This window comes from Pleurodeles waltl, chromosome 6 (assembly GCF_031143425.1).
Source record: "Pleurodeles waltl isolate 20211129_DDA chromosome 6, aPleWal1.hap1.20221129, whole genome shotgun sequence".
NCBI classification, from domain to species: Eukaryota; Metazoa; Chordata; class Amphibia; order Caudata; family Salamandridae; genus Pleurodeles; species Pleurodeles waltl.
In genome coordinates this window covers 37,663,194-37,686,257 of record NC_090445.1, presented here as the reverse complement: position 1 = coordinate 37,686,257, position 23,064 = coordinate 37,663,194, and the positions used below count along the sequence as shown (strand labels likewise).

The 23,064-nt window shown below is 46.5% G+C and overlaps 1 protein-coding gene across 2 annotated transcripts in view; it reads left to right on the top strand.

Annotated features, from left to right (window-relative positions):
• Positions 1-11,190: 11,190 nt before the first annotated feature.
• Positions 11,191-23,064, top strand: part of LOC138299121 (regulator of G-protein signaling 3-like) — a 351,262-nt gene continuing 339,388 nt past the window's right edge. Inside the window, exon 1 of one of the 2 annotated variants that reach the window (XM_069237165.1) lies at positions 11,191-12,657. The gene's annotated coding sequence lies outside the window, so the exon portion shown is untranslated. The remainder of the gene's footprint in view (positions 12,658-23,064) is intronic. The other variant, XM_069237163.1, reaches the window with a different exon arrangement.

Here is a 23,064-nt window from a genome sequence, read left to right as displayed (position 1 = left end):
GGTGATTGATGCGGCCAAACCTCTGCAAGATAAGGACTGGACTAAAATACTGGACTTTCCTCACAAAGTATCCCACGGCTGTCACTTTGTACATTCATAGAGCTTACTTGGGCATAAATTCCACCTGTTGCCTTGTGGTTTGTAACTCACATTTTGTTGCTTTCAATTTGCTGGCTTTTTTTGTTTTAGGCTATGCAGCTTGAGTTTGTCCCTTCCCTTGCCCAAACTTTATTTACAGTATCCTTCAGAGTGCTCCCTTTCTGTAAACAGGCCTGTAAATCTTGTCCTCATCTCATCACATTTGCTGTGCATTCAAAGAACAAAGTCAAATGCACTCTATAGCACTATACTCTACTCTGCACCACTCTACATTACTCCACTCTACGCCACTGCACCACTCTACACTACTGCACGCTCTGCCACTCTATTGTATGCCACTCTATTCCACTGCACTCTATGCTACTCTGCCCCATGCCACTGCACTCTAAACCACTGCATTCTATGCCAATGCACTTTAAACAACTGCACTGTATTCCGCACCACTACTCCTATGCCACTCTACTCCACTCTACACCACCCCACTATGCCACTAACTTATAGTCCTGAATAGCAGCCACTCATGGCTAAAACACATTGGCAAAGCCAATAACTCTTGATTAGGGACCTACTGGCTTTGCCAATGTTTGTTAGTACTTGGAGGTTCCGAGGTCCCTGAAAGAACTGTGAATGTGTAAGTCCTTATTTTAAACATGCACTTGACGCCTCATCAGGGGTAGTAAGTGCTATAAAAATACAATCACATCATAATATAGGCTGCTACAAAATGCGCAAATACATTTTGGTTAAATAAAAAAAAGTGATTCTCAAATACAGATTTGAATAATATATAGTTTATACCTAGAACTAATATTTTTTATAACACTCCTTTAAAACCACACACTCCACTGCTCTCAGTTGAATACCATTACAGTACATCTCTAAAAGAAAATAGCTTTGCCATCAGAAAGCTTCAAGTGACGCCTTTGATTAAAGTCAATGCAGGTTTTCAAGCCCCTTTGCATTTGCAGATTTACCAGTTGCTCACATTTGCATTTCTATAGGTAGGGAGACACCCTGGCATGGGGGCATTTTATTATCTGTCTGCCCCTCCCTCAGAGTACACAAGACCCCCTGCCCTTCAATCCAGCTGGGGAAATCGATCTGCACATAATTTCGCCCTGCCTCCTGTGTCCTTTTGGTGAAAGGCTAAAATTACAGACAAATGCTGTCCGTTAAGCCTTTCATCACGGACAATGGACGGCAGAGCGAAATTGCGTGCAGTCTGTGAATTTACGAACGTCACCCTAAGAGGGACACAGGGATAGACAATGAAACAACCTGAGGTCACTGCTAGCGAGGACAACGTGACACAGGCAGACACAGGGACACACGGACAGACAATGAAACAACCTGAGGTCACTGCTAGCGAGGACAACGTGACACAGGCAGACACGGGGACAGACGGACAGACAATGAAACAGGCTGAGGTCACTGCTAGCGAGGACAGAATGACACAGGCAGACACGGGGACAGACTGACAATGAAACAACCCGAGGTCACTGCTAGCGAGGACAGAGTGACAGGCAGACACAGGGACACACGGACAGACGGACAGACAATGAAACAACCTGAGGTCACTGCTAGCGGGGACAGAATAACACTGGCAGACAATGAAATAACCTGAGGTCACTGCTAGCGAGGACAGAATGACACAGGCAGACACGGGGAAAGACTGACAGACAATGAAACAACATGAGGTCACTGCTAGCGAGGACAGAATGACACTGGCAGACAATGAAATAACCTGAGGTCACTACTAGTGAGGACAGAATGACACAGGGACACACGGACAGACAATGAAACAACCTGAGGTCACTGCTAGCGAGGACAACGTGACACAGGCAGACACGGGGACAGACAATAAAACAGGCTGAGGTCACTGCTAGCGAGGACAGAATGACACAGGCAGACACGGGGACAGACTGACAATGAAACAACCCGAGGTCACTGCTAGCGAGGACAGAGTGACAGGCAGACACAGGGACACACGGACAGACGGACAGACAATGAAACAACCTGAGGTCACTGCTAGCGGGGACAGAATAACACTGGCAGACAATGAAATAACCTGAGGTCACTGCTAGCGAGGACAGAATGACACAGGCAGACACGGGGAAAGACTGACAGACAATGAAACAACATGAGGTCACTGCTAGCGAGGACAGAATGACACTGGCAGACAATGAAATAACCTGAGGTCACTACTAGTGAGGACAGAATGACACAGGCAGACACGGGGACAGACTGACAGACAATGAAACAACCTGAGGTCACTGCTAGCGAGGACAGAGTGGCATGCAGACACAGGGACACACGGACAGACAATTAAACAACCTGAGGTCACTGCTAGCGAGGACAGAATGACACAGGCAGACACTGGGACACACAGACAGACAATGAAACAACCTGAGGTCACTGCTAGCGAGGACAGAATGACACAGGCAGACACATGGACAGACAATGAAACAACCGGAGGTCACTGCTAGCGAGGAAAGACTGACACAGGCAGACACTGGGACACACAGACAGACAATGAAACAACCTGAGATCACCTAGCGAGGACAGAGTGACATGCAGACACAGGGACACACGGACAGACAATTAAACAACCTGAGGTCACTGCTAGCGAGGACAGAATGACACAGGCAGACACTGGGACACACAGACAGACAATGAAACAACCTGAGGTCACTGCTAGCGAGGACAGAATGACACAGGCAGACAATGGGACACACAGACAGACAATGAAACAACCTGAGATCACCGAGCGAGGACAGAGTGACATGCAGAAACGGGGACAGACTGACAGACAATGAAACAACCTGAGGCCACTGCTAGCGAGGACAGCGTGACACAGGCAGACACGGAGACAGACTGACAGACAATGAAACAGGCTGAGGTCACTGTTAACGAGGACAGATTGACACTGGCAGACACGGAGACAGACTGACACTGAAACAAACTGCCCTACCGCAGGCACATGGATAGATATGCACTGACAAGATACTGATACAACCAGACACACGGACGCGCACACTGAAAGACAATGATACCACCAGGCACGCATACCTGCACACCGATAGAGACAATGACAGGCACACCGACAGGCGGAATGGTACGGCCAGGTACACTGACAGAGGCAATGATGCATCCAGAAACACTGACAGAGGCAATGATGCATCGAGAAACACTGACCGACACAAAGATAGAGCCACACACACCGACAGGCTCACTGACAGAGGCAACGATAGAGCCAGACACACTGAAAGAGACAGTGATAGAGCCAGACACACTGACAGAGGCAAAGATAGAGCCACACACACCGACAGGCTCACTGACGGAGGCAACGATAGAGCCAGACACACTGAAAGAGACAGTGATAGAGCCAGACACACTGACAGAGGCAAAGATAGAGCCACACACACCGACAGGCTCACTGACAGAGGCAACGATAGAGCCAGGTACACTGACAGAGGCAATGATGCACCCAGAAACAGACAGCGTTAGAGACAATGATATTTCCAGACACACTGACGAGTATACACATACACACATCCCCCCTAATTTATGCACAGCACCCCGAGGTGATAGTGCTTCAATCTTTGCGGGGAGGGAGGAGGGCCAGAGGCGCTGCCTGCTCTCATGGGAGGCACATGATCGGATGCCGAGATTTAACCAGGACATACACACGCCCAGGCTCCCCGCCCCTCCCTGCCTCTTAAAGGGACTGGCCGTCCAGTTCAGCGCCTCTCTGGTGGGCGGGCAGGCTGCTGGCGCCTTCACCCTCTGCACGTGGAGGGGCCTCCAACATTAATAAGAGCGGCTTCTGTGCAATGGAAATCAGAAGGAGCCCCTGACATTAGTAGAGTGACTGACCAGAGGGGAGGGCCACCTCATGAAAGGTCACCATCAGTCATCACCTCAGTGTCAGGCAGGGTTGCCACCATTATTGTGACAAAGGCTTTAAAATTTGAAATGCCTCAACTTAGTATATACTTGGTGGCCATAACTGTAGCGCCTCTGGCATCAAGTTAATAATCATGGCACTAAGTCTCAATAACACTTTTTGATTTATTACTCAAATATATTTTGAAAACCCAACAATTATTTCCAAACATCAGCTTATGAGTTCTAAGACTACACATATTTTTGTCTCTAATACTCACAGTTCAATTCCATTTTGAAAGCATATATGTATCCAACAAAGCAAATGTTTCTAATTTAGTAGGCTTGTTTGCACACAGGAGAGCTACTTACAGGTAGCTGGAGAGCTACCAGTAACTCACGAGCTACTCGTTGGAAAACCATCCTATAGTGCCTGTATCCATGTCCATTCATGCATACATTCATCAGTTTACTTGCTCGAATTGGTCCGCATTTGTCCATTTTATTTGGATATGCCTCTACTGGACCACTCTTCGGTCACAGACTCCATTATTCACTCACTCATTCTTTCACCCACTTGCATTGTCCGTTAGTCACAGAAACATTCATCTACTCACTGATACAGTAGCTCATTGTCGAGCCATTAATTCTCTCATTCATTCACTCCTTCCTTCTCGCACGTATTTGCTCTTCTTTACAGTCATGCACTCCCTCCCCCGTACATGGACACTGTGTCATTCATTCATTCATTCATCCACTCACTCCCCCTCCCGTGCCACGCCCCTCCGGAGGATGGCTAAAAGAACTGGGGAGACAATGAGGTGAAAGAGCTGGAGGGCACTGGGGCATAACAGGCAGGTAGCCAATGGGGTAAAATTATTTGGAATAGACAGGATAGGGCAGAGAGGATGGGGCAAAGAGTTTGGGGCAAAATGGGGTAAATAACCAGAAAGAGGATGGGGTAGAAAAGCTCGAAAGAGAAGTGCTTAAAAGAATGTTGGGGCAAAAGATGAAAGAGATGGGGGTAATGAGGGTAGAAAAGTTTGACCCCCCCCTAGCCTGCTACAGAAGGGTTAGCCCACTGCTCCCTTGCCCTCCAGCCCCATCCTTTAAAAGCCAACACCCCACCCTCAGGTTGCCAGAAAACTCACAGGACAGCACCCACAGTTTGAACCATCGACTTAAAACATCACCACAGTGGTCCATCCAGTGCTTTAAATGGGCCGGTACTGTCCGGTACTGAGTACCGGCACTTTTTTATTTTGAGAGGGTGAGTACCGGCACATCTCAGGAAAAACGTAATACTTTTAATTGGAGAGTACCGGCACTTCTCAGAAACAAGCAGGTACTCTGGCACAGAGTACCGGCACTTTATTTTTTCCATTTCAAGCACTGGGTCCATCCAATACAGTTCACACATAAATGACATCACAAGATCACTTCACAGCGTGCTGGCCAGACCCAGTTCTAGAGAGAATGCCAGCGGAGCCAGGCCCACCCAAGATAGCCCCATGGCCCACCCAAGGCCCGTTCACAAGCAGAAAAACTGTTTCTGGTCTTTTATTTAATAAAAAAAACCTCAAACGGGCTTACAGCCTTGCAATCAAAGTACAATTGTGTGGCTAATCCCAGCCCCTAATATACCTCTGCAAGAGAAATTGTTGTCCAGAGATTTTCATTTTTGATTTGTGTTTTTGAATCCTTAGAGAAGTAATTTAGCTTGGGTAGACATTGCTGACCTGAACCAATTTTTTCTGGATGAGTACTGCTAAGTGACCTTCCACCAACGTCATATTCTGTACGTGGACATATAAAAGAGTGTTCTACTTGATCAGAAGATGTGTAAATATTTTGGATCATGCATATTTAGGGAAAGATCTGTGTGAATTTGGTTGGGAAGATATTGATGGGGTGCTAAAACCTATGAAATTTCTAAAGCTTCTACCCACAGAAATTACACGTACATGTACTTGCAAAACCTGTGCTACAAAAAGATGTCCCTGTCGATATGATCTTCTCAAATGTTCAATATTCTGCAAATGTACCACAAGTGATTGCCAAAACAAAGAAATAACATGAGCTATTAAAATATGTCTAAAACATGAGTGATAAACTTTTTTTCATATTCAGTTCATAAACATTGTTTGGTGTATACATAAAAGGACAAAAAATTATTATTATTTGTTTCATTTCTATATATGTCTCTTCTTTCTTTATCGTAGCCAGAGGTTGGAAGAAAATGGTTGCTCTGGGGAGTTATTTTCTGTCCCTATACGACTACTTGACCCCCAAAACCTCTGTTTTGACACCAAAATGAAGTATATAGGTCTCAGGGTTCCAGAAATATTACATCATCACTGCAACACATCCTCCATTTAAAAAACTAGTCCAGAAACAAACATGGGCCCGGATTAGCAATGTCTATCCAAGCTAAATATCTTCTCTAATGATACAAAAACATAAATTAGAAATGAAAACCTCTTGACAACATTTTTTGTTGTGGAGTTATATCAAGGGGCCAGGATTACTTTAAGTGCCTGGAGACAGGGGTGAGGTCACAGGGGATGGCTGCTAGAACTGTGCATGCTTCAACAGAACTGGTACGTGAGGCAGCCCGCTACATCGAGACCGCGTATGCCCATCACACAGCAATTAAGAGATAAAAACAGTTTATGGAGTAAACAGTGTGAAGGATTTTGCCATTGGAAGGGAAGGAAGTGAAATTTAGCAAACAATTGTGATATCTGTCTTAGTAAGGGTTTCTTATATGTTGCTTCTGCTGTGATGTTATTCCTAACATGGCCAGGCCACCTTGAATTTTGCAACTGAGGAAAACCAAATTATGCATTTTCTCTGCTCCTTCTGTGTCCTAGTTGCCCCCTTTGCTCTGTGCCACACCACCTTCCATTCCTCCAAACTGCCCCTTTTTCCCTACGCACCCCTCTCTCTGTTCCTAACTGCACACTTTGCTATGCTCCTTCTGTTCCCTAGGGCAGCAGGCCAGCTCCTACGCTGGATTTAAGATGCTAAAGCCCTGGGAAAACATGTGACACTTACACCCTTGACCACAGAGGAGAGGATTTGGAGGAAGTGTGGTTGTGGGGGGTGGTCAGGGGCAGGATGCTAAGTACTTCTGTGTTCCAGTGGCTGTGGGATCCGGTTCCTAAGATGGTTGATCTTGTGTCTAAGGTGGGATGTGATCTGGTGTCTAAAGGGAGATGTAATCCAGTGCCTAAGGAGACGTATAATCTAGTGCCTAAGGACAGATGTAATCTAGTGCCTAAGGAGACATGCGAGCTTGTGTCTAAGGCAGGGGCGCTGCAATTATGTGACTTTCGGTGGCCGCTGATTTTTCTGCATGATTATGCATTTTTTCGCATTTTCCACATAATACGTCATCTGCTGCACCATCTGCAGATTTTTATTGTTTAACATGGTTTATTCAAACCATGTATGAATAAACAGGCCAAGAACAACAAATCAATTTTATCAACTACAAATGGTAAAATATCTTAAAATTGTACATAAATGGTAACATGATTATACATTGGAAAGAAGGAGATAGAAAGCAAAACATACAGTGAAATAATCTGTCATAGTAAAAGAAAATGTAAAAAACAAAAGCATATTATCTTTGTTTTAAAATTCAAAAGGAAAGCTAAGAAAGATTAAATCAAAGTACTAATTAAATATAACAAGTAAAATCTAGACTATATATTATATATGAACTACTAGATGTAAACTAAGATAGAAATACATCTGAATGAAACAATTCAATAATAAAAAGAAAGGTAAGAAAATGTAAAACTTTACAGGGTCACCAACTCCTCATGCATTATGATAATCAAGGAGGTTTGAAAACCTCGGGTACTTCTTATATAAGCAGAATTTGAAGAAATGCTGTTAAGGGCACCCACAACTCCTCTTTTAGTCATCATTCGTACAGTTGAAATATATGCCCCAGCTACCCTATGATTCATCATGTTTAAAAGAGAGCTTTTCAAACCTTTTATAATAACCTGTAAAGCAATATCAATAAGGAGATCTACAAATTCACTTTTCAAACTGGTAGAGGACCAAATGTTATTGAGACAGAAATAGCAACCAAATAAATATCTGTTATCTTATTCCAAACCTAAATCCAAAATGTTTTAACTAAAGGACAATCAAAATATATGTAATAAACATCTATCGGGTTCACTAAACGAACAACATCTGTGACCCTTTAAAATCTTCATTTTATATAAAGGATGGTAGGAAAACGCCATTATAAAAAAATATATAATGTTTGAGTGGTGTTGACCGAACGGGAGATAGAGTAAATATTAACCCATATTTCATCCCATGTGGAAGTAGAAAGGATTACATCAACGTCTTGATCCATATTAGTTCACTCTTACTTTAGGGTATGTCAATGTCATGTGGATTAAATTTCCAATATAGAAAGAAAACTCTGAACTTCATTGTAAAATTATGAGAATATATATAATAGTCAGGCAGGTCAGATAATATATTTATAACATTTGGTTTAAAAGTATTGGAGAGGTTGTACTGCTGCTGTAATTCTTGAAACGTAAAAAATTTACGAACTTATATATTCTCTTTGGAGACGGATTCAAGCCAATGAATTATTTTATTATGAAAACATATTCTCCTGCTGTACCATATGGGAGAAAGAAAGAGGTCCTCAGTAGCAGAACTGATATTAAAAAGAAAAGATTGAGCTAACGGACAGGATTGATTAATTAAAGCACACTTGTAACATTTAGTTTTTTACGACATGAGAGTGACAACAATATAATTAAAAGGAAGAAATAAAGAACTCTATTTTTTGCAAGGGAGTCGTGGCAGTCTGATCCTTCTACATTTCTTTAAGGATAAAAGCTGAATGATATTTTATCAAATCTGAGAATTTAACCCCCAACCTATTTTAGTTTTTTTTGTTAGTTCTTAATTTAAGTAGGGAGATGTGGGCTCTTTATTTATTTTATAAAAACCTGGACAAAAGTCCATTAATGGACCTAAAAAATGAAATGGGCAGCTTAATTGGAAGTATGGATAAGTAAAGATGAGCACTAGGGGGGTACATTTTAATTGTGTCCAGTCTACCCCGCTACGATTAAAAAAAAAATAAGGCGAGGCGTTTTTCATTAAGGCGACTAAATTAAATTTTAAGAACATTAATATTCATCTAAAGAGTCCGCTGAAAATAGTCCAAATACCAAATACCAAGACTTTTAACTTTAGTGGCTATCCACGAGATTCAAGTATCTTTAAACACATCATGAAAGCAATGTTTACACAAAGGCAGACATTCAGTCTTATCAAATATTTAAGTTAAATCCAGAAACTTTAGGGAAAGAGTGGTAGTCTGTATTGAAAAAAACATGGAAAGAGAAGGAATTAAGATTATAAACAAAAAGGATTAGAAACGAACAGGAAAGAATTAGGATTAGAAACAAACAGAAGATCGTCAGCATATGCAGAGAATTTGCATGCCGCTCCTCAGCCACTCCGCCGCTCCACCGCTCCTCAGCCACTCCGCCGCCACTCCGCCGCCACTCCGCCGCCACTCCGCCCAATAGAGCTGTCGAATTCAGCATAAAGGAGCTGGTGGAACTGCTAAAACTCTCCCAGTGATGGAAGGAAGACCGCAAAATGCTGGGATCAAGCCACATCTTGCGGGCGATCAAACCACACTCCCCAGTCTTCATATTTTAACAAAAATCAAAAGGAGCAAAAGTTTCTAAAAAGCCAGCAACATATGTTGCTGCGTAGTGGAAGGGAAAGCTGGACTGTATTTAGATGTCAGGCTGGTTCTAATGAGGTCAAACATTTGCCCAAATAGTGTTAGCTTGTAAAAATGACAATATAATGTGATAATACTATCACAAAATGTGCTGCATTATTGTACATAAATTGCCTTTTATTGCATCATAATTTAGAAAACCCAGTCTGCATAATCTGGTCCCCTCCTGCTTCATAATTCCAGTGACCTTGGTTCAAGGTGAGATGTGAGCTTGTGTTTAAGATGAGGTGTAATCTAACATCTACGGTGGGATGTGATCTAGTGTCCAAGGGGAGATTTGATCTGATGCATAAGGTGAGATGTGATCTATTGTCTAGGGTGACATGTAACCTAGTGCATAAGTGAGATGTGATCTTGTGTTTCAGGTGACGTCTGATATTGTGTGTTATTTGAAGTGTGAGTTAGTATCTAAGGTGGGGTGCGATCTAGTGTCTAAGGTGAGATGTGATCTAATGTCTAAGGTGATGTGTAGCCTAGTGCCTAAGTGAGATGTGATCTTGTGTTTCAGGTGACGACTGATCTTATGTGTAATTTGAAGTGCGATCTAGTGTCTAAGGTGAGATATGATCTAGTGTCTAAGGTGAGATATGATCTAGTGTCTAAGGTGAGATATGATCTAGTGTCCAAGGTGAGATATGATCTAGTGTCCAAGGTGAGATATGATCTAGTGTCTAAGGTGAGATATGATCTAGTGTTAAAGGTGACGGGTGACCTTGTGTTTTAGGTGTGTTCTGTTCTTGTGTCCAATTTGAAGTGTGATCTAGTGTCTAAGGTGAGATGTGATCCAGTGTTTAAGGTGACATGTGACCTAGTGCCTAAGAGAGATGTGATCGTGCGTATAATATGAACTGTGATCTAATATCTCAGCTGGGTTGTGATCTAGTTCCAAGTTGACATGATCTATGTATTGGCCAAGGGTAAGGTGTGATCTACTGGTAAGTAGACCTGTAGTCTCATCAGTGAGAGTCTGTCTGGATATTACTTTTTCAGTTGCAGAAAAACTGTGTCTGATTTATAATCTACTCTTCCCCACTTCACCAAACTGTGTGACCCTGGGCAAGTCATTTCACCACCCACCCCGGATTACATATGTGAGAGCTTAGAAACAGACAGACTCTAGCAAGAAGTGTATAATCATCCTAAACAACCCCCTCCCCCCATGATCTGACCACCCGGCCGTGGTAACACCTCTGCAGCGGCAGAAGAGGGCGCAGCGAGTCTGCTCCTGCACCTCCGGGGGGGGGGGGGGGGGGGCGGGGGGAGCTTTAAAAGTTAAAAGGCCACAGATCACCCTCAGGGGACACCGTTTCCCGCCACGCCGACAGGCACGTGTCCAAATGTGCTTCAAACCCACACACATTCGTCGGGTGTTGAGTGAAACGGGGGGGCTCCAAGGCCCCCATCGATCGTCCCGGGTTTAGCAGAGTTTGGCTGTCAAGTCAGCGCCTAGAGGCGGCGACAGGCATTCAGCGCTCAAAGACGTCCTGGAACCAGGAAGAGGAGACGCCTCCTGGCACCACCCCGCACACACGCCCTTCCCGAGGACGTCTCAGGGGGTGGGGGGGCGTGCGAGCCTTAAAATAGAAGATATTTCTACGGGGGGGCGTGTATGCTGACGGTGTGTGTGTGGGGGGGTGCAGGTGGCATGAAACGGCCGTGTCTGGCACCCCCCGCTGGAGGTGAAGCGAGGCGGGCAGGAGAGAGGCAGAGGAGGCTGCAGCGGAGGAGCAAGGAGGGCAGAGGCTGACCGAGGAGGAGCGCCTCGAGGAGCGGCAGCAGCGCACAGGAGCAGAACTGCCCCGAGGCGGGGCAGCAACCAAACAGCACCAGAGCTCCGGTGGAACTGTGGTGGAGCGGAGGGGGCAGAGGCTGACTGAGGAGGAGACCTCCGAGGTGGGGCAGAAGAGCCTCGAGGTGGGGCAGAAGAGGGGCACAACGAAGGTGGGGCACCCGAAGAACAGGGGACGAGCAGCAAGGAAACAGGCGGGGCAGCTGAGGGCACAGAAGTGGGGCAGCTAAGGGCACAGAAGTGGGGCAGCTGAGGGCACAGAAGTGGGGCAGCTGAGGGCACAGAAGTGGGGCAGCTGAGGGCACAGAAGTGGGGCAGCTGAGGGCACAGAAGTGGGGCAGCTGAGGGCACAGAAGTGGGGCAGCTGAGGGCACAGAAGTGGGGCAGCAGAGGGCACAGAAGTGGGGCAGCTGAGGGCACAGATGGGTACGTGACGAAGGGCTGAGGAGCGGCAGAGCAGCTGACGAACAGGACAGAGGGGCGGCAGCAGGCGGCTGGCAGGGGGCACCAGGGGTGCAAAAAGGAGCCGTTTAAGTACAGCAGAGCAGACCCAGCGGGCTGGCACCGGAGCAAGTGAAGAGAGACATCAGAGGAGCGACCGAGGAGCACCAGGGCTGGCAGAGAAGTGGCTGAAGGAGAGCAGCAGAGGCGATGCAGAGAAGCAGCCTGAGGGGGGCACCAGAGGGCAGCGGAGGAGCGGGTGAGGGATAACAGAGCATCAGAGGAGCACCTGAACTGGCAGAGCACAGGCGCTGCACAGGAGCAGCCCGAGGGTGGCACCAGAGGGCAGCGGAGAAGTTGGTGAGGGGTCACAGAGGAGCACCTGAACTGGCAGAGAAGAAGCAGGGCAGAGGAGAGCACCAGTAGAGGAGCAGCCCGAGGGTGGCACCAGAGGGCAGCGGAGGAGCTGGTGAGGGGCCACAGACAGAGCACCTGAACTGGCAGAGGAGAGCAGCAGCAGAGGAGCTTCAGGGAAGCAGCCCGAGGGTGGCATCAGGGGCTGCCAGAGGAGCGGGTGAGGCGGCGGGAAGGGCAGAGGTGCCAGCGCTGCTCCCCGCTGCCAGGGCGAGAGAAGGTAAGAAGGGTGCTCGGTGGCACCGGTGGTGGTGTGCGGGGGGGGGGGTTATGTGGGGGGGCAGCGTCCATCTACCATTCCCAAAGCTTTTTTTGGCAGTCTTTCTTCCCTTCTTTCATTCCGTTCTTCTCCCCTTTTCTTTCATTCCTTCTGTCCTTTGTTTCCTTCTTTCCTTTCTTCATTCCTTTTCTTTCTTTCCTTACTTTAATTTTCCTTCATTCATTTTCCTTCTTTTATTCTTTCATTTTCCATCCTTTCTTCTTTCCTTCCCTTCTTCCTAGGTCGAGCCCTCTGGAGAGTTTCTCCACCTTGGCTCTTCCCACAAAAAAGCGCCCCCACAACCCTCATTTTATGCCAGATCTCTAGCCGAGGATCCTTACGGGCGGCCCTGATCTGCTCCCTCTCTGGGAGGTCTCCGCTTCGCCTGCTCCGCTAGGTCTCCGCTTCGCCTGCTCCGTTTCGCCTGCTCCGTCAGGTCTCCGCTTCGCCTGCTCCGTCAGGTCTCCGCTTCGCCTGCTCCGTCAGGTCTCCGCTTCGCCTGCTCCGTCAGGTCTCCACCTCGCCTGGTCTGGGAGGTCTCTGCTTCGCCTGGTCTGTCCTCTCTGAGCTTCACTTCCTCCGTCAGGTCTCCGCTTCGCCTGCTCCGTCAGGTCTCCGCTTCGCCTGCTCCGCGTTTCGCCTGCTCTGTCATAGGATACCCTGTGCCCTTCTCTCAGTCACAGTGCCATGACGCCTCGGCGCAACCAAACAGCACTAAACGATACAGCAGTCCTTGATTAATTCATCCATCCTTCTTTCTTTCTTCATCCTGGTTCTTTTACCCCTTCATGCCTCCCTCTCTCTGAGCCTTTACCTGCTTTGTCCCTTCTTCTGTTGTTTCTCTCTCCCTCTCCTTAACATGTTCTATTTTCCTTCCTATTCCTTCTTCCTGTCGCCGTTTCTCTGCTTCTGTCTACATCCCCTTGTCTTTCCCTTCACGTTATTCCTTCGTTATTTATTGAATTCCTTCTTGTTTACTTTAACATATTCTTTTGTATTTTCTCTACATCTCTTCAGTTTTTATTGCCGTTTTCATTTTCCTCTTTTACTATAGGTTTGTTTCTTCCATTTACCCTGCTGCCTGTCCCTTAGTCTGTCTGGTAGCGCCTAGAGAACTGTCTCGGCGCAGGGCCTCCTCTCATCCTGTATTGGCGCTGCGACATTTCTGACGTAGAGCAGTCCATTCCCACGGATGTCTCTTCTTCCGCACCCATTGTCTATCTCCTCCCTGCTGTCTCGTGTTTCAGAGACATCTTTGACAAGGAGCAGTCTCTTATGCCAGTGTTATCTCTGAACACTCCGAGTACACATTAATTGTGCATTATTTCTGTGAAAGCTGTCTCATGGCCTGCAGAAAAGAGTCTGTCTCCACATCACTGACATTTGGACCACCCCGCTCGCTGTCTCTTGGTGCAGAGAGAGCAGAAACAGGAGACGGGGGGACGGTGTCCTTGCAGTACCTTGGTGAAGATGGGCGCTCACCCCAAGGAGCAATCTCGTCCCTGTGCGCTCTCCCTCTCAGAGTGCCGAGGAGAACGAGCTCAGGTGCAGCCCCTTCTCGACTGTCTCTTTCTCTCTCTCTCGTAATGCAATTAAATTGCATGCCTGAATCCACCTCTCCTCCACACCCTTGTGTCGAGGCTGCTGTCTCTTTTAGGGGTCGTCTCGTACTACACGGAGCACCTCTGGGTGGGGCACTCACCCCCTATCTCACTGCCAGCCCGGGGTCTCCAACCTTTTCTGTAATAAGAGCTACTTAGGCCAATGAAAGTCAACCCTAACTATTAATATTATACAAGTTAGAAGAGCGACCACTTGAGACAAAGTTAGTTTGGTGGCCACACCAGGCAGGATTACCAGCAGCGTCCAGCAGTAGAGTAACGTTAGCCCTCTGCAGTGTGGGGGTGTGGGTGGGTTATTTGAAGTCTAGGGGGTCTCAGGAGCTCAACACAAGCCCCTGGGTGCAGTGGGGTCCGAATACCTCCAAGATATATAAGGCTAAGGGGCACCTCATCACTTTCTGCAAGGGGGGGCCATCCTTTTGTGTTACACCACTGGAGATCACCTCAGTGCATCAGTCAGGGCTGTCAGCAGTGGCATGGAATGCCTCTGCGTGGGTAATACTTACACAGCCATAGCTGCAAACGCCCCCGGCATCAAGGTAATAACAAAGCCATAAGTCTCCCCCATGCCACATGATTTATCACTCAAATATCAGCTTTAAATGTATTGTACAAATTAGACCATTTCTCTATAGACACCAGCTAATGCGCTCTGAATACACCCACTTACATGTTTTGAAGACCCACTTTTCAGTTGGGGTACTCTATATTAATTTAACAAAGTCAAAGCTGCTTATTTAGCAGGCTGCACACTGAAGAGCTGTTTAGGGGGTTCCTGGAGAGCCACCAGTACCCCAAAAGATGCCACTTGGAGAAGCCTGGCCGAGAACTTGCAGTGAGACTCCTGGAAACCAGACTCAGAGCGACTCCCTAGCTCCTCGAAGGTCTGCCCTCCCTGCCAATCCCCCACACACACCCCATCACTCCACTCACCTCACCCTGTCTCTCTCTCAGACTCTTGTCTGTCTCCAATGCTCTGTCTTTTAGGGTGACCACCCAGCATACAGGCACATTCTGGGCAGGGACTGTAAAAATTCAGGACAAAAGGTCAAGTTTATGGACACATCTCAGGAGGTCAAGCAATGATACAAAACTAAATGGATATCTGATACAAGTACAGGTCACCCTAGGTTTATGTTCTTTGAATTCTATGATACATAACAGTATTGCACAAACATTCATTTGTAACTTGGCTTATTACAAGATAAACAAGCATTTGCAATGCAATGTGTCTCACATTTGGTCGTTAGAGCTATCAGTGTTGTAAATTCCTAACAATTTTTTTAGCCAACTAAATTGAAAATGTAAAGTAAAATAAGCAAGTCAATTCAAAGCACCACGGCCGCAATGAGGGTGAAGGAGAGATACAAACAGAAAAAGAAGTTCACTCGCAGTCAAACATATCAGCAAATGTACAACTATCCATGCAACAGGGTCGGTGTCCGAGGCGGTAACAAAACCGAGCCAAGGCGGAACAAACAAAGCATTTACCAATGTCAAAGGATTTTTATTAGGCAAGCCCACCCCACGAACGAGTAAAAGTGCCGGGTTTGGGGTGGGCGTGGTTAAAAGCCCACATTGATACCAACACGTCGCGCGCTGCTGTGCTCAACCTAAAAAACTAGCAGACATATGCACTCTAAGCAAACATTTACGAGTCACCATAAGGGGCAGTTGCCACAGAATTCTCCCCTCTTACCACAAACGATGGTACCAAAAAGATAAGAAATAAAACCACCTTACCAAATAAGCTATACAACACCCCCAAACTTTACAAAATCCCTCTGCATGCTTCTGCTTAGGCCAGGCTCCTGGGACGGAGGGGATTACTGCTGAAGTAAACCAACCAACTGGTTTGAAGTCCTTCAAACTGTTCCACGAAATTCTGAGGATGGTTAGAACCACGCTCCCTTCGCGAGCTCACAATAGTGGTGTTTCGAACGATTAATATGCCCTAGACAAAGATGATGTGCACTCCCACCTGTGAAATAGGCCCTATCTACCAGGCCCTCATTTACCGCACTTTATAATCCCTCTCATGTTCTGCATTTATTGGGTGCAATAAATTGGGCTGATTCTTAGGTTTTGGGGAATAGTTGCGGTTTTGGTGCTCACGCAGTCCGCATGCTACTGTACTGTTTTGCTCTGTTACACTCCAGGAGGTTTAACCTCTCCATATCTAGTGTCAGGAAAGGACCTCATTGCATCTTGAAATTACCATGTTCAGTAAGCTCCAAACGCATTACAAGTACGGCCCCTGTGCATACAGGGGTTTGCTCAGGGGTCACAAATCATGGCTCTACCTGTACTCAGGGCCATAGTGCCCTCCCCCACATTTGAGTCCTAAAAAAAATCCCATATAGGTTTAAGTGTTTTTCTTGACCTAACCTAAGGGAATACTTTCTAAACTGTATTACAAGGACTGTAATCTCTGACCTGCGGAAACACAAGGATATCTGCAGCCAAAGCAGTAACTCACTAAATTATATACATAAATTACAAATCTGTCATCTACATGTTGTGGGCTGTGCTGTGCAGCTGGCCTGTTAACCTATGTGCTTGTTGAGTCAAATCTGTACCTATATGACACAATGCACACAAATTACTCCAGTAAATGCATTAACCAACAGGGTTATTTTACCACTATTATAGCTTGGAATATTTTGGATATGCCATGATCTCTGCTGCAAGTGCATTACCCTGATAGACTGCATTTTACAATATCCTGTTTGTAAACAAGTAAGCCAGAACAGATATGCTGTCACATGTGTCCTTGGGGGCAAAGTTTTAAAAAGAGAAATATATACGTTGATTGACAGACTCTGCACAATTAGGTGGGCGAACTCACGTAATTCAGTGTAGCATAATCACTCGGAACTACCCGAGAATTCTATTAGATTGCACTTAATTACCTGAGAGGTGTAGATCTCCATTTAGGGCTATTTCCTAGAGCAAAAATGACCCCCTCCATCCAAAATGGGCACAGGAATGCATTTTGCATTAAGAAACAGTGCTAAATGTAACAACAGATGAGTAGCAAGCTGATCAGCTGTTTGTTAAATGTGCTCTTGGGTTGGACTTTTCCCCAATTTAGGTCCAGCATTTAGCGCTATTTGCTTAGTGCAAAATGCAGTACAACAGGAATAGCGAGCATGAGCAGCTACTCACCAAATGTTTTAAAGCACCGCTCTCAGGCCATTGTACTGTGCTGAGGGGGCACCTGGAGGTATGCCCCACCCCGAACCCACACACCACGGAGGCTGCGGGTGCCTTTGTTACGCCAATGGCAGGCGGAGGGGAGAGAGGCCAGGCAGGAGGAACTGAGAAGGCCAAGGCAGGGGCACGCCCTGGCAAAGTTTACAAATTAGCCATAATTATAAACACATTACAGACAAGGGACATTCGCCTGAAATAACGGGAGGTCGATGGAAATAGTGGACAGGTGGCACCCCACTGACTCTCAGGACCTCTTCTGCCTCTCCGCCCCTCTCCCCAGTCACTCTTGCTCTCTGCCACCGTCGTTACGCCTTCTCTGTTCCACTCCACACCGTCCTCTCTTTCCCCCGTGCCCCTTCCTTCCTCGCTTTTTCCCCTCACCCCCCTCGCTCAGTTTCTATTGGCTTTCTCCCTCTCGTCCCCACTCCCCCCTTACTTTCACTCTTCCCTTCTCTCGCTCCGTCTCTCCCTCCTTCTCTCGCCCCCCATTCCAGAAGCTGTCACGTGACCTTATCCCATGTGTAACACCCACTCCAGTCTTTCACTATAAACATGTCCTTGAATGTAGCAGTGCCCTCGGCTCCTGGGCACGGAGCCAGGGCTGGCATGGTGTCTCGCACGAGACAGGCCAGCGGGCAGCCAGACTCGTGCGCCACGACACCTCGTGTGTCACATCTGGAGTCTCTCTCCAGCTCTCTCTTCCTTACTGGCTTTTCCTTCCCTCCTTCTCTTTGCCTTTCTCTCATCGCCTCCTTTCCTCTCCGTTTCAGTCTCTTTCCTCCTCCTTGTTTCTCCATCCTTTTCTCTCTTTTTTGTGTCACTCACTCTTTTCATAGTGTCCTGTCTGTCTCCATTCAATCTATCCACCCAGTTCTCCCTTATCCCTCTCACATTTTGCTCTTCTTTTTCCTCTGTCCCTTTGCTGCTCTCTTCCCCTTCTCTGTCCCCCTCTTTCCATCTTCCTTTCTCTTCTTCTTCCCCTCCCCACTTCTTCTCCATCCTTGTCTTCCTCCCTCTCCTCTGCCCCTTTCTCCCCCCTTCAATTTATCTTGCTTCCTCACATTCACTTTTTTCCTCTCTTAATCCCTTTTTGTCTCTCTCTCGCTCTTGGTACCTCAGGTTCTCTCGTCTGCCTCACCTATCTTGCCTCCCTCCCTCCCTCTTCCCATTTCTGTTTCTCTCACTCCCAGTGATCTTCTGCCACTCTGAGTCCGTTTGCTACTCTCCGGTTTATGTCTGTTTATGCTGCTCTCACTTCTCCTATCTTTCCTCTCCCCATGTTTCCATCTCTCTCTCCTCCCTTTCTCTGTTTGTCTGCTTTTCTGTTTATCTCTAGCCGTCTCTCCTCGCCTTCTCTCGTTTCCCCTCTGTCTCTCTTTTTCCCCTCCCCTCTGATGCTTTGTCTTTGTCTCACTTCCCAGCTCTCTCGTTTTCTCTCTCTCTCTTCTCATCCATCAGATTTGTCTCTCTCGCTTGGTCCCTCTCACTCCATCGCCCCCTCTCTTTGGCTCTTTCCAACCCTGTCTCTCACTCCTTTCCATCTCGTCCACTCTATCTTTCTCCGTCTCTCTCCCCTCTTCCCCTCTCTTTTCCTTTCTTCCAGTTTCTGGATCTCTTTCTCGTGCACCTCTCCCTTTACTTTCTCTTCTTCCGTTTGTATCCGTTCTCTCTCTTTTCTCTCCACTCTGTGTGTTTCTCTATTTCTCCCTCTGTCTCGCTCTGTATTTGTCTCTCTCCGTGTGTCCCGCTCACTCTCTATATCTGCATATCTCTCTCTACTGTTTCCTCTCTCTTTCGTCTCTCTCTCACTTTAGCTGGGCTCAAAATTCTGTTCTTTGTTGCTGTCACCTCAAGGGGTGAACAGACCCCTATGACCTTCACTGACCTCTACGATGTGTTGTGTGAGCTCCTCCTGCACATTCCATGCTGCAGCAGAGCCCTCGTTGCTCATTCCTTCCCACGACGGTATCTCACTGTGGCTCGTAAACAGACCACCTCCCAGGGCCTTGGGGCAGTCACTGCTGCTTCCATGAGGACAGACGCGCTAGGGATGTGCGAAATGTACATACTTTGCCAGTAAATATTCACACTTTTGGGAAAATGCAGTCATGGCACTAAATTACGCAGGATAATTCAAAAAAGCAAATCCGTCATTTAGCACTATATGTTAGTGCGAAATGCGTCTACGTATCAATTTTTGAAGCACGAATTTATTTCATGTTAAAACAATAGCATGAAACCGCAATTGCCATGAGCAACAGCCACTCAAGTTCTGACTGTTGTTTCTGTGCGACATTTTTGCCGTGAATGGCAGCGTTAATACACAGAAACGCGTAATGGCGTGATTTCAGGACTTTCACATACTAACCATAACGCGAAATTCCCAATATTGCACGAATTACGCAGGTATAATTTGGATTTCGCCCAGGCAGAGTCATCTGTACACGCCTGCTCCATGAGAGCTACTGCTTCCGAGCTATAAGTGCGCCTTCCTGCAATAGTGCAAGCCCACGCCTTCCAGCCCTGAATGCACACTCCTGCTCTTTAAAGAGCTACGGAATCCCAGCAGTGACTGCTCACTCGGGGTCCACTGAGAACCCCTTCTTCTAAGCAGGGAGTGCAGGAATCTGCTCCAGGCAGAGATGTTACTTCTGAACAGTGAGAGCACCTCTGAGTTCCACCAGTAAGACCCCGCCTTCGCTTCTCAATAGTGAGCCCCCCCCCACCTTCAGTGAAACACTTGGACTAGAAGAATCGAGGGGAGTGACAAAAACCCTTCCATGCATCACATGTTTTGAAGGTTAGAGCACTGATCAGCCTCCTCTCATCACGAAACACCCGACATGTTCGCTTGTCATCTCAGGCTACGAGACTCCAAAAAACACCAAAGTAAACAAGCATTTACAACACAACACGTCTCGCGTTTGCTCATGTTAGAGCTGATCTCGTTGTAAACTCCTAACCCAACTTTTCACCTATCGGGCAAAAAAAGCATTTATGTACATAACCGGAAAAAGTGAAATCAAATATGTAAAGCGCACAACTTCTGCCAAATGAGATCGGGCTCGTAAATTAGAGAAAAAAAAGTCCACGAGCCCGATGGAAAACAGCGAGCCTCACATGTTTTCTGTACTTGGTCGCTGCGCTTGAGCAGGGCTAGCCACCGGAAAAGGCATGACATATGCGTGCCTTCGACTAATGAAAGCAAGCAGATTTTATTAGGGAAGCCCACGAACCAATAAAAAACACTGACGTGAAGTTGACAGGGCTCCGAGCCCTTTTCTAAATACAAAAGAGTCTCGCTGCGAAACGCATGCGCGAGCGCATGCAACGCAGGCTCGACTCTAAAAAGCCATCCTGTAGCAGTAAACGTAACAAGCACTGGCAAAGAGAATATATCTGGCTTTAATGTTCTAGCAAACGTAAACAAGGACATTTACAAATGCTGTGTGCATGAAGTTTATGCTGTTTATCACATTAAAGCCTGATCTACTGGCTTTGCCAAAGCTGGGGGAAAAGTAGCTAAAATAGATATAGGAAAATCAGAAGTAAAAGATTAAAAGCATAGTTGATTGTATTTTGTAAATTTAAATGATTCCTTTGAGCACTTTCTGGTAAGTGGAATGATACATTGCCAGGTGATAGCTGAGGCGAGAGAGTCAAACTGCTCTTTGAGAAGTCCAGCCAGCGCCCACTCTATCCATGTTTTAAAGAATTGCTTTAAGAAAAATCTTGTTCAGAAAGCTGTGCTATCAAGCCACACAAAAAAGGGAAGATTACCTTACCTAAATAGGCCATAATCAAGAAAAGTTTAGAATATTCTTGCACTAATACTTGGTTTATTTTGTCATCACAGACATACCACTTTGAGGGTAGTTTAGCATACATGGGAAACAAAAAATCAGGTGAAATATATGGAAAGTGTTTTTCAGTTAATTTAGCACTATTTTCGCATTAAGAGAAGAGCACAGCGTTCCATGTCTATTAGTATCAGAACACAAGCAAAAAGCTGGTGCAAGTTTTACACCAGTAAAGCGGTAATGTCATTGTGACTGGATGTGGTAATGGTATTACCAGACTGTGACATAAACAGCCAATCATCTGACATTCTGTAAGTGACTCCATAGGTGGCGCGGTGCTCATTTTTCTCACGAGCGGATGCCGCACAGCTCCACTGTACATAACCAGCAGAATGTAGTCCTGAAAGTGCTTCCACTGATGCCCTAAAAACATTGTTCGAAAGCTTTAAAGAGACCAGTGCGGGTCTTAAAACCACGTTCTTGGTACCACCCGGTAACCCCTCTTCAGAGTCCCGGATACCAGGATCAGCGATAACTGCGGGGAGGGAGGAAGGTGGCGATAGAAATAGGGCTCAGAAGTGGGACCTCGAGGGTCGCCTTAGCGAGGGATTCTTAGGGTGCAGGGAAGAGTAGTGCGGAGTGTTAGCTAAGGGCTTTCTAGGCTTCAGGGATGGGTAGCTTCAAGGTTAGTCTTTAGGGGTCTTTAGGTTTCAGGGATGGGTAGCTTTAAGGGTAGTCCTTTAGGGGTCTTTAGGTTTCAGGGATGGGTAGCTTTAAGGTTAGTTTTTAGGGGTCTTTAGGTTTCAGGGATGGGTAGCTTTAAGGGTAGTCTTTAGGGGTCTTTAGGCTTCAGGGATGGGTAGCTTTAAAGGTCTTTAGGCTTCAGGGATGGGTAGTCTTTAGGGGTCGTTAGGCTTCAGGGATGGGTAGCTTTAAGGGTAGTCCTTTAGTGGTCTTTAGGCTTCAGGGATGGGTAGCTTTAAAGGTAGTCTTTAGGGGTCTTTAGGCTTCAGGGATGGGTAGCTTTAAGGCTAGTCTTTAGGGGTCTTTAGGCTTCAGGGATGGGTAGCTTCAAGGGTACTCCTTTAGGGGTCTTTAGGCTTCAGGGATGGGTAGCTTTAAGGCTAGTCTTTAGGGGTCTTTAGGTATCAGGGATGGGTAGCTTTAAGGCTAGTCTTTAGGGGTCTTTAGGCTTCAGGGATGGGTAGCTTTAAGGCTAGTCTTTAGGGGTCTTTAGGCTTTAGGGGTGGGTAGTTTTAAGGGTAGTCCTTTTGGGGTCTTAGGGCTTCAGGGATGGGTAGCTTCAAGGGTAGTCCTCTAGGGATCTTTAGGCTTCAGGGATGGGTAGCTTTAAGGCTAGTCTTTAGGGGTCTTTAGGCTTTAGGGGTGGGTAGTTTTAAGGGTAGTCCTTTTGGGGTCTTAGGGCTTCAGGGATGGGTAGCTTCAAGGGTAGTCCTTTAGGGATCTTTAGGCTTCAGGGATGGCTAGCATTAAGGGATAGCAAGGACTTCCAGAGCTCAGGGAGGGGTAGTGTTAATGGGTAGTAAGGAGTTTTTAGGTAAGAGTAGCGATAAGGAATAGCAAGGTTTTTTTTTTTTAGGATTTATAGATGGATTGCATTAAGGAGTAGGAGAGCTTTTTAGTATACAGGTAAGAATCGCCTTAAGGGGTATTAAGTTTTTTTTAGGGTTCAGTGACGAGTAGCTGCTTTTTAGTATACAGGTAAGAAT